The 12,180-nt window shown below is 33.4% G+C and overlaps 1 long non-coding RNA gene and 1 other non-coding gene across 4 annotated transcripts in view; both read left to right on the plus strand.

Moving 5' to 3' along the window:
* LOC109498249 overlaps positions 1-12,180 on the plus strand; it is a 193,805-nt gene that overhangs the window by 23,905 nt on the left and 157,720 nt on the right. The gene's annotated exons all lie outside the window — the stretch shown is intronic.
* LOC111556964 lies at positions 383-489 on the plus strand. Its single transcript, XR_002736664.1, has one exon. It is a non-coding gene; the product is annotated as a U6 spliceosomal RNA (small nuclear RNA).

A 12,180-nucleotide genomic window follows, 5' to 3' on the forward strand; every position in this document is an offset into this window, starting at 1 on the left:
TGCTCCTAATTCCCCAGGGAAATCTATGTTAAGGATCTCTCTTCACTGTTTACATAACATACACTTTTGCTATCCTGGTAATAACTACTAAATTAACAGCTGACTGTGTTCATAAATAAAAGCTTAGTAGTCCAGGACTCACAATATAAAATGTTTTCTTCAATGTCGAGTACTCATTAAAAGAGAACCGCTGAATGATGACGAGAATTGTGAGAAATTAAGAGAGTTATCTAATATGATGGTTCCATGGTATATTTGATGGCTTAAATATATTGATAGTTTTGAAATATGTAGGTTGTCAATGAACTTTGTTCAAATAAACTAAACACTTTTCCTTCTGTTCAATATTAAATAATTTTATATTGAAAAATATTTGCACCCAGTGCTCACTTTGGCAGCACGTGCACTAAGATTGGAAAGACGCATAGAAGACCAGCACGGCCCTTGTGCAAGGGTGACCTGCACATTCATGGAAATCTCCCAACCTAGATTTCAATTTGCAGTATATTGGAAAGTATGTAATTCAAGGACAAGAATATTCTTAATTTTTATGTGTTCCAGAACATCCCGTGTAACTGAACGTGGTGGCAGTATTTATCTTTATTTAAAAAGTTCTTGTGAGGAGGCGACATAGTAGGGGATGATCAAATTATCCAGAAAATGGTTTCTGTGAGACTTTACTTTCATATCAAGTCTTGATAACTTGTTATTTTACCTTTAGATAGTAGAGACTTACTTTCACTATAAAAATTCTGATTTTTTGGGGTGCCTGGGTGGCTTAGTTAAGCGTCCAACTCCTGATTTTAGCTCAGGTCATGATTTCTCAGTTCATGAGTTCAAGCCCCAGGTCAGGCTCTGTGCTGACAACGCAGGGCCTGCTTGGGATTCTCGCTCTCCCTCTCCCTTTGCCCCTTCCCTGCTCACACTCTGTTTGTCTCTCTAAACAAACAAACAAACAAACAAACTTAAAAAAAAATCCGATTTTCTTAGTTTCCTGAATAGAACTTACACATCGGATGTAAAAGAGTAATGCTCCCCCCAACCATGATATATAATGGGCCATAAGAAGCAGCTTTGTCACTTATTGTCATTAAGTACCCATTAATACAATATTTTTGTCTGTTTATATCATGAGATGATTGATTTAAAAAATTTATAAATGTATTATGTGTGCACATTTCTTCATCTGATACACTCATTGAGAATCTCATCCTTGATGAACTTTCCATGCATGCTTATTTTACATTTAGTTTCCTTGTTATCTCACTGTCTTGAGTCCTAAAAGTATGCATAAGGGGAATAATTACTCTTAAGCTTATGTGCCCTTTATTTCACAGTGCATTTAGAAGACCCAATCTATGAAAGAGTGACTTTCTTTTTCTCTAAAATAACTACCAATTCAAGGTGTTTATTGGTGGCAGCACGGTCCATTAACACAATCCCCTAAGACTTGCACTCTGCTATGATGAACAGATTCTGCTACGGAAGAACATCCCAGGCAATAAAAATATAATCTCTTTTCAGAGTCATTACCCTCAGCAATTAAAGCTTTTAAAAGTAGAAAACTCATATTTTCAAGTTTTTTCACTAGGTGATTAGATTTTTTAAAAAACAGGGTGTAAATAAAGAAGTGATAGTTGGATATTTTACTCTTACAAATTAGTTCCTAAACTGATTTGCACTTTGAAGTTAGTCTAAGCTACTGAAGCAATCTTGCTCTTTTAAGAGTAACTCTGTTACAAAATTTTTCAGTTTTAAGTACTCGTTTAGTTAAAAACTCATTAGTAACTTCTCTTGCTAATTGTTTATAAAACTACGTATCTTGGAATAACTATAGTTTGGAAAAACTAAACTTTGTTATATTAATTGCTGAGAAGTCACAGAAGTAAAGATCAGATAGTGTCTAAAAATGGAAATTAAAGGAGGACTCCTGGGAGAACATGAGCTTCTCCCACAATGGCTGTCTGGGGTGCAGTGAACCAAGAGAAAGCCTAGGTTCTGTCCAAGATGGAATCTAACAAAAGATCCTCTTGCTCCCACAACATCCTGTGCACACATGCTCAACACTGTGATCAGTTTGGGCCATACAATCAATGTAAATGTGAACAAGAAATAAACTCTCCTGAAAAAAGGGGGCAATAATGAAACCTGACTGTCTTGATGTTTTAGTACTCAGGAGAGGGAGGAAATTAGTTTCCTTTATGAATATGTGACATCTAATGGACCTCTTATGATTTTTGTAGTTCAAACCACTTTGGAGCAAAAATATACAAACAAAGAAAAACTCAACAAACCAAAGAAAGTTTTAAAAATAACCCATCTCTTCAAAGTGAGAATTTAAATAGTCTTCTAAGTCAGTACTATTCTTGAGTAATCAACAGGTATAAAAACAAATACTCTCTGAAAGAATGTAATTTCAGCTCAGTGTCACAGTACTTCTACAAAGTTCTAAGAAAAAAATTACTTGAAATTTAAAAAGAGATATCCTAAACATGTAGAAAATAATGTACCAAAAGTGAAGGTGAGAAAAAAAGGAAGTAGGATGAGACATAACAAATTTTTAGATATTACAATAATTATATACAGAACATAAAACTCATTTTAATATATGTAATGCTAAAAATAGCGTTAGGTTAATATTAGTTTTATATTTTAAGCAAGGATGAAAAAAACTACATGTGGGTCAAATAATTAGGAAGAATCTGAAGAATTAAAAAAATATATAATTGTTGACTCTACAGTTGGTGGATTAGTTAAAATTAAATCATGAAATTAAATACTAAGTTAAAATAAAAAGATACAAAGGTTAGGTTATATTATACATAGTAAATTGGACAAAATGAATAGTAAACTGGTGGACCACAAGTAGGACTGGGAAAGCAGGGAAATCTAAAGACCTGACTCAATATGTCCCTCAGAGAGGGAAGAAAGAGTTGTCAATATGAACGCTAATGTGAATGATAAGATCCAACAGAAAAGTTAGCAAAGTTATGTAAGTATAAAAATGAGAATAAGGAAGCCAAACTATCTGAAGATATAATGGATAACAATTTTTATAGGATTATTCAAAGGTATCTTTTCTCAGATCAAGAATTTTAGCAAATTCCAACAGAATAACAAATAGTTAATTGACACATAGATAATCATTGGTAACTAAATAATATGAAGAAATATAAAAAAATTAGGGAAAAATAATCTACAATGAGTTTGCAATTAGAATGAGAACAGGTTTTGAACAGCATGTTGGAGGCCAGAGACATAAAAATAATATGTTTGAAGTTCTGAGAGAAAATAGTCTCCAGTTTTTAACTTTATAGATGGTTAAACTATCCTACCTTTTTTTTTTAATGTTTATTTTTGAGAGAGAGAGAGAGAGAGAGAGAGAGAGAGAGAGAGAGCGAGCGAGAGCAGGGGCAAAGTGCGAGTGGCAGAGGGACAGAGAGAGAGGGAGATAGAATCCTGAAGCAGGCTCCAGGCTCTGAGCTGTCAGCACAGAGCCTGACATGGTGCTTAAACTCACGAGCCTATGAGATGATGACTTGAACCAAAGTCGAACACTTAACTGACTGAGCTACCCAGGTGCCCCTAAACTATCCTATGTTTAATTAACAAAATTTAAGTAAATGTATTTTCAGATGAAGTGAGGAAAAACATAGAGATTCTTTCTAATATATTTTTAATACAGTAGCTTTTCTCAGACGTACTTCAGATATGAGAAAAGTGATTACAGGTGGAAATTTAGAGTTGAAGGGTTAATATTAAGTGGACACATTGCAAAATAGGTGGATAAGTGGAAATAAACCTTGACTCCATAAAAAAACATACAAATTCTAATATTTGAGGAAAACCAAGATAGAGCTAAAATGCTGGAATACAATTGACATACAATTGGAGAATAAGTTTTCAGAGTTTAAGCATTTTAAGATCCTTGTGTATTTTAGAATGAGGTAAAGATATTGAATAACTAGACAGGATTGAATCTGTGTATTTAGGTAGCTATGCTAATCACTAAAAAGAATCATTATAATGTTTAAAGAAGTTGAAGGGAACAAATGGAATAAGGAAAAGAAGAAAAAAACTTGTTTTAAATCAAACCCAGAATGGAAGATATAAAACATTTAAAGAGAAAGTTGAAAGAAAGCACATAATAGAAATATTGAAGAACAAATTAAACTTTTTATTTGTATTCATTTATTTTAAAAATATTTATTTATTTTGAAAGAGAGTTCAGTGGGGGAGGGACAGAGAGAGAGGGAGAGAGAGAGTCCCAAGTAGGCTCTGTGCCCATCAGCGCAGAGCTTGACATGGTGACATGGGGCTTGATCCCAAGAACCGAACTGTGAGATCATGACCTGAGCTGAAATCAAGAGTCAGATTCTTAGACGACTGAGCCACCCAGGTGCCCCTTGAATTATCTTTTTTAAAATCAATGAAATGTGTAATCTCAGCAAAACACAAAATTAATTATATTCTGCTTCTAAGTCACACACATACATTTTAAAGACTGATTTATGTTGAAATTATAAAATACAAATTAGAATTACCCTACAAATACAAGCAAATAAAAGTGATATAATTATACAATTTCAGACAGATTTTAAAGGAAAAGCATTCTGAGGTTAAAAAAATGTGAGTGAGGCATATGAAAAGCTGCTCAATGTATAAGGGAGCTATAATAGCTCTAAGAATATATGTAACAATAACACCCTCTGGGGTGTGTCGGTGGCTCAGTTGAGCATTTGGCTCAGGTCATGATCTTATGGTTCATGAGGTTGAGCCCTGCATGGGACTCTCTGCTGTTAGCACAGAACCTGTTTTGGATCCTCTGTCCCTTTCTCCTGCCCTTCCCCCACTTGTGTTCTCTCTTAAAAAAAAAAAAAAAAAAGAACAACACCCCCAAAGTTGTAAAGCATATTTTATAGGTCTTTTCTTTAAGAAATTGATAAATATACCAACATATAAGGAGAGACTTAAAAATACCTTCATAAGGTATTGATAGATGCTCAAAACAAAAATAGCAAAAAATGTCTGCTGTATATAACATAGAGAATATCACTTACAAACTTTATACCTGGACATATGTCCACTAAAATATATATTTTGAAGTACACATAGGACATTTATAAAAATTGACCTGTATTCTAAGCCATAAAAATGAGCTTAACAAATTTCAAATAACTGATGTTATTGTGTTCATACTCCAATTACATAACCATTTACATAAATAAATAAGTAAACAACCCTTAGTCATCTATACTAAACAATATTTTTAACATTCAGCCAAAAATTACAAGTTACACAGAAAGATAAAGAAAAAACAGTCTGAAGAGACAAAGCAAATCTAAAAGTTAGACTCAGATGTGATACTGATGTTGGAAAGATCAGACAAGAAATTTGAGATAACTCTGATAAATATTTTAGAGGTTCTAATGGGAAAAGTAGACAAAATGGAAATTAACAAAAAGAATTTTAAAATGATAGAAACCAGAAAAAACAGTAAAAGAAATAAAGAATGCCTTTGATGTGCTTATCTGTATCGGGGACAGACCTGAGGAATTTTTCTGTGGTTTTGAAGATAGGTCAACAAAAAAATAAAAATTATAGTTTTTACATTTAAAACTTTGAGATAAGCTGGCATAGATATTTGGCATTTTCACTCTCTTTGATATCTCCAGTCATAATGTCAATAGTGATTCTAATAAGAAATCACAAACATTTTCTTGTTGACATATTGTTTTAAATGAAATGCAGTACTATTACTTCTAGGATATGAGCTGAAGCATGTTTGAAAAAAGTAGTTTCCCTGAAGCTCAATTAAATCAGCATATTGTCGACCTTGGCAACATACAGAGGAATATGTAGTTTAACTTTACTGGGAGTGGATTTCTTGGCTATAAATAATCATTAGGATGCATTTTCATCAAAACTTCTTTAGGGTCTTTTCATAATTATGGCTACAATTTATTACCATCCATTCCTATTATGTGGCTGGACATACAGTCAGGTAGTTTTTATATTATCTCTTAACTCTCAACAAATATGAAAAATAGATTTTATATCTTCATTTTTCAGAAGAGTACTACAGCTCAGTATCACATAGCTGCAAGTGGCTGGGCTAGGATTTGATAGTTGTCTGAGAGTTTGATAACTATTTCCCTAACAATCCTGTAAAGCAGCAACAAGATGAAAGTGGTCTAAGTGATAAACTACATTAGGTTAATTTGATCACTGTTTTTGCCAAAGTTCTAGTCAAGGCATTTGTAACAAATGCATTGGCTGTGTGTCTGTTATGCTGAATCAGCACCATAGATTCGGTTAAAATTAGAATGCGCTAATTGTATTCTATTTCATTAGAAAAGAATATATCATTATGGGAAGGGGATGATGAGGGAAGATTTTTAAGAAATGTGAGCAACAGGCAAAAAGAAAATAAGTGGGACATCTCTAAAGAAAGTAGTTCTGATACTAGAAGGAGTCACTTTAATGATGCGGTAAAGTGTATCATTTGATCCTTTAACATAAATTGGTAGAAAAAAAAAATTAATTTTCTAAAATATCTAGAAATTCAAGCTAATAACACATTCATTTATATTTTTAGTGATTCACCTACAAAAATGATGGCCTTGCATTTTGAAAAGAGCATGGGTTTTAGAATTGAATCTGTGCTCAGTTCCCAACACTTTCATTTATTGTTTAGCTGTATGGTATTAGGCTAATTATTTAAACATTTTTAAAATGAGCATAATATCCTAAGGCAAGGAAAACAAAAGTAAAAATAAAATATTGAAACTACATCAAAATAAAAAGTATTCACTTTTGAAGAGTGAATGAAACTATCCACAAAACAAGAAGGCAATCTACTGAATGGGAGAAGATATTTGCAAATTGTAAATCTGATAAGGGATTAGTATCCAAAATACATAAACTATACAACTCAGCACCCAAGAAACCAACAATCAGATTAAAATTAGGTGGAAGAACTGAATATGAGACATTTTCCCAAAGAAGACATACAGATGGCCAACAGACACATGAAAAGATGTTCAACATTACTAATTATCAGGGAACTGCAAATCAAAACCACAATGAGATACCACCTTACATCTGTAAGAATGGATAGAATCAAAAAGACAAGAAATAACAAGTGTTGGTGAGGATGTGGAGAAAGAGGAACTGTCATGCACTGTTGGTGGAAAACAGTATGGAGTTTTCTCAAAAAATTGAAAAAAGGAATACGCTATGATCTAATATCACTACTGGGTATTTACTCAAAGCAAAAAAAAAAAAATACCAATTCAAAAATATATATGTACCTTGTTTGTGCTTGTTGCAGCATTATTTACAATAGCCAGCATATGGAAGGAAACTGAGTGTCCGTGGATGAGTAAATGGATGGACCAGAGGGTATTATGCTAAGTGAAATTAGACTAAGAAAGACAAATGTATGATTTCACTCATATGTGGAATCTAAAAACAAAGCAAAGGAATAAACAAAATGCAGAATCAGGCCTGTAAATACAGAGAACAAACTGATGATTGCCAGAGGGAAAGGGATTGGAGGGATGGGCAAGATAGGTGCAGGGGAGTGGGAGATACATGCTTGCAGTTATGGAATGAATAAGGCACGGAAATAAAGGTACAGCATAAGGAATATAGTCAATGTATTGTAACAGCATATGATAACAGATGGTGCCTGCACTTGTGGTGAATATAGCATAACATATAGAGATGATGAATCCCTATTTTGTATACCTTAAGCTTATGTAACATTGTGTGTCACTTGTACTCAAATAAAAACTTTTTTTTTTTTTTTTTTTAAAGGCATAGTATCATCCCCATCCCAACCACTGTAGGTTTGTTGTCAGGTTAAATGGGATGCATGTCAATCACCTAATCCAGACTTGTTTCTTCTTAGTCAATTGTTATAACCTTATGACTTAAGAGAAATTGTATGGTGGACTCTTAAAAGTTTTTATGACCAGAGACTTTATATCTTAAATGTTTATTTATTTGTTTTTGAGAGAGAGAGAGACAGAGAGAGAGAGAGAGAGAGTGAGTGATCACATGTGGGGGACAGGCAGAGAGAGAGGGAGACAAAATCCAATGTAGGCTCAACACAGCCAGTGCAGAGCTCGATGTGGGGCTGGAACTCACGAACCATGAGATCATGACCTGAGCCTAAATCATGAGTCGGATGCTTAACCAACTGAGCCACCCAGGCACCCACAAAATAAATCGAAATTATTGTCTCCAAAATATGTCATCAGACCTGTGCACACATTTTCATACATCTGACAAGGCAAATGTACTGATCACTACTAATTTATAGGACTTATTCATATAATTTAGGGAAAAAAATCTTTATCTGTTCCAAAAGGGCAAACATATACTATTTTTCTTTGAAGCATGGGGGATAGTCTAAGAATTAAACTCATTACAAGAAGTATATATATTTTTAATTACATTTATAACATATGCATATATATATATATTATTTTTTTTTTGATTTCCTGAACTCCAAGTCCATGTATAATGAAATACACCAAGTAGACTATATCATGATGTTTGAGGTGAGAGCTATCACTTTAAACATCTATTTTGAAAGTATATATCAAATGTACTTTAGGTTGACTTTTTTATAATTACTAATTATTACTCTAATTCACCTATAATTACTATAATTACCTTATTCATAATTAGGGCACCAAAGGCCCAATTAAGGTCCCAATTAAAGGCTAAGACTGTATGGCTCCTAACATTTGAACTGAGACAGAAGAAAGTGGTTAAGAGGAACAGTCTCAAAATGGCTGCTAAGATTGCAAGGGCTTCCTTCAGGTTACAGTAAGGAAAGATCTGAACAAATTTGATGATAATTCAAGTAGAAACACACTGCCATCATATTTACCATCTTTGTATTATTGCATAGATATTTTAAAATTAACTCTCTTCTGTTTTCCCTTTGTCCTGTTCTGTTACTTGGAAAATATTTAACCAAGTGATATTTACTGATTTTGATTTCTAATACTGTCATTTTCAGATCTACTTACTGACCTGCCTTTATAATTCTTTTAATTTTTCTTTTCAATCATACTTTTAGTGGCTTATTGCTGTTGCTGCTATTGTTGTATTATTGTTGTTGTCATCATCATCCATATGAAATATGATTCATTTCAAAAAGGTAGAAGTCCAAATAACAGAATCCATTTATCTCAGTTTTACTGTTTTTGTAAATTTACTCCAAGCTTTATGTATATTTTCTGTAGTGTAATAGATAACAAGGGCCACTGAATTTTTAAAAATATTAGGCCAAAAAATATCTTTCTTTGCCTGTTTTTAGTAGTCCTCAGCAACAAAATTAAAGTGAAGAATGAACGTGGGGTGCCTGGGTGGCTCAGTCAGTTAAGCATCCGACTTTGACTCAGGTCATGATCTCATAGTCTGTGAGTTTGAGCCCCACGTTGGGCTCTGTGCTCAGAGCACAGAGCCTGGAGCTGCTTTGATTCTGTGTCTCCCTCTCTCGCTACCCCTCCCCTGCTTATGCTGCATCTCTGTTTCTCAAAAATAAATAAATGTTTAAAAAAGTTTAAAAAAATGAAGAATAAATGTAAAATAGGTGTTTACTACACCACATTCTTTGCTGGAAGCTGTTGCCAGTGGCCTTATTTTCAAAAACACCTAAAACTAAGCAGCATAAAACTGTAGAAGACACATATTGCATAGCCCAGGATGTGATGATGAAGACAGATCCATATCACCACTGATTTTTAAAAGCTGTATCAAAACTCATTTTGTGAATAAAGAATGTCATAAAACTGAGCACAAATAGGCCACTAATCAAATACCTATATCTTTTCAAGGAATCCAAATATAATATATTGAATCAAACTAGATTTCATTTCATCACCCTAAGTAGAAATTACACATGAGCTTCTTAACAGGATTTTACTTGGATCAAAGTATTCATCTAAAATGAAGATTGATCTGAGCAACTGTGATCTTTGTGTCTTTCTGACAGTCATGTTTCAGTTTTATAAGCTAAGAAGATCTGCATACAATATATAGAGAGAGCATACACACACACACACACACACACACACAAACATATATGTGTATATATGTTTTACTGAGTTCAAGGCTAATTAAATGCAATGTCAGAGCCGTTAGTTGAAGAAGCAAGAGTAATACAGGCAAAAATAATGTCTTCATTATTTCAAATTGTATAATATTATTCATTGTGTATTTATTATGTTTAAGCAACTTACTCAGAAATACCTTCAAAATTTATGTGGCCAAAACTTCTTAAAGGCATCTAAGAACCTAGAGTTAATGCATATCTTTAAGATATAAGTTAATTGAAGCACAGGGACATATCCTGTTTTATGAAAACAAAATGTCATTCATTCTTACTTGGAAACCAAGTTAATTGCCCAAGGAGGACTAACATTTTAAAGGTAGATTGTGAAAGCTACATCGTATAAGTTTGAAAGTGAGTTTTGAATACATAGTCACCTTGAACTTAAATATTAAAAATATAAGATCGATGCCCATCATTATGTTTTAGCTTGAGGATATAAAATGCATTGATTTAACCATGGATCATTTAAGACCCTTAATTCATTGTAACTAAAGGTACTCATCTTATTCAAAAAGAGAATTTTGAGTGGTATGTAAAAGAATATAACATTTGAGATCTTGGCTACTGAATTCAGACTCCCTTGTTTTGAAGTTCGTTAAAGGTTATGGGAAATTAGAAAGCTATTTAATCACTCTGTCCTACCAACTCTGCAAATAAGAGTATAATTAGTACCCAGTTCATTCATGTCTTAGGGATTAAATGGTCTACATGTAGAAAACACTTACAGCTGCCTTCTATGTAGTACATTAAATATCTATTTACTATTATTATTATTATTATTATTATTACTACTACTATAAATTACTATAATGTTACATATTGATAAATCTACTCCAGATAGATTTGGATATCTATTGCCAGGAATGTGGTAGATGGAAGAAAAGATAGTTGATCTAATAATAATAAATGGTGAAGCACATGAACACAACAAAACTTGGTATCTAATACCACACAATCACTCTATTCTAAGATTAAGACTGAGGGAGGGGTGGCACCTGGGTGGCTCAGTCAGTTGAGTATCCAACTTCGGCTCAGGTTATGATCTCGTGGTTCGTGGTTTCAAGCCTCATGTCAGGCTCTGTGCTGACAGCTCAGAGCCTGGAGCCTGCCTCAGATTCTATGGCTCCCTTTCTCTCTGCCCCTCCTCTGCTCACACTCTCTCTGTGTCTCAAAAATAAATAAACTTAAAAAAAAATTAAATAACTAGGACTAGGAGGTATGTATTTTGTGTCAGCAAAAAACTTTAAGGAAAAATGTGAGCAAAGCACACAAGTGAAAATTTCTGAGCATAACTATTACAAAGTTAGAAGTGAAACAGAGTTAGGGTGCCTGGGTGGATTAGTCAGTTGAGCATATGACTCGGTTTTTGGCTCAGGTCATGATCCCAGGGTCATGGAATTGAGCTCCACATTGGGCTCCCTGCTGAGTGTAGAGCCTGCTTGGGATATTGTCTCTCTCTCTCTGTCTCTCTCTCTCTCTGTCTCTCTCTCTGCCCTTTCCCCCCCTCTTGCTCTCTCCAAAAAAAAAAAAAAAAAAAAAGTGAAACAGCTGAATTCTGGGCAAGTAAGAATGAGTTGTGAGCAGGAATATTAACAGCACACAACTAAGAATGATTTCAGAGGGCTCAGATTGGAGGATTTAAACCAAAGAATTACATTTCCGGTCTTTACACGATCTTAGGTCAATAAAGCTAAAATTTTTTTAAATGTCTAATAATATATTATGCTAATATATGCAGATAATATTCTGTATGAATTCCCCAGTATGTATATTGTAATGAACCTTTAACTTACGGTAAAGAAAATATGTATAAATACAGAATTCATAAATGATAATAGCCAATTTTTGTCAAGTACATATTTTTTTAGAGCTATAACAAGCATGTTATAGGAATCTTTTCATTTGTCTGCAAAATCCTGTAAAGAAGTACATTATCAGAACTATTCTTGAACTAACTTTATAGACACAATTTACATATAGTAAAATTCACTATTTTTAAGTGCACAGGCAACTGAGTTATGAAAAGTATGTATTTATGGGTAAAC

Source organism: Felis catus, chromosome A1 (assembly GCF_018350175.1).
Source record: "Felis catus isolate Fca126 chromosome A1, F.catus_Fca126_mat1.0, whole genome shotgun sequence".
Classification (NCBI taxonomy): Eukaryota; Metazoa; Chordata; class Mammalia; order Carnivora; family Felidae; genus Felis; species Felis catus.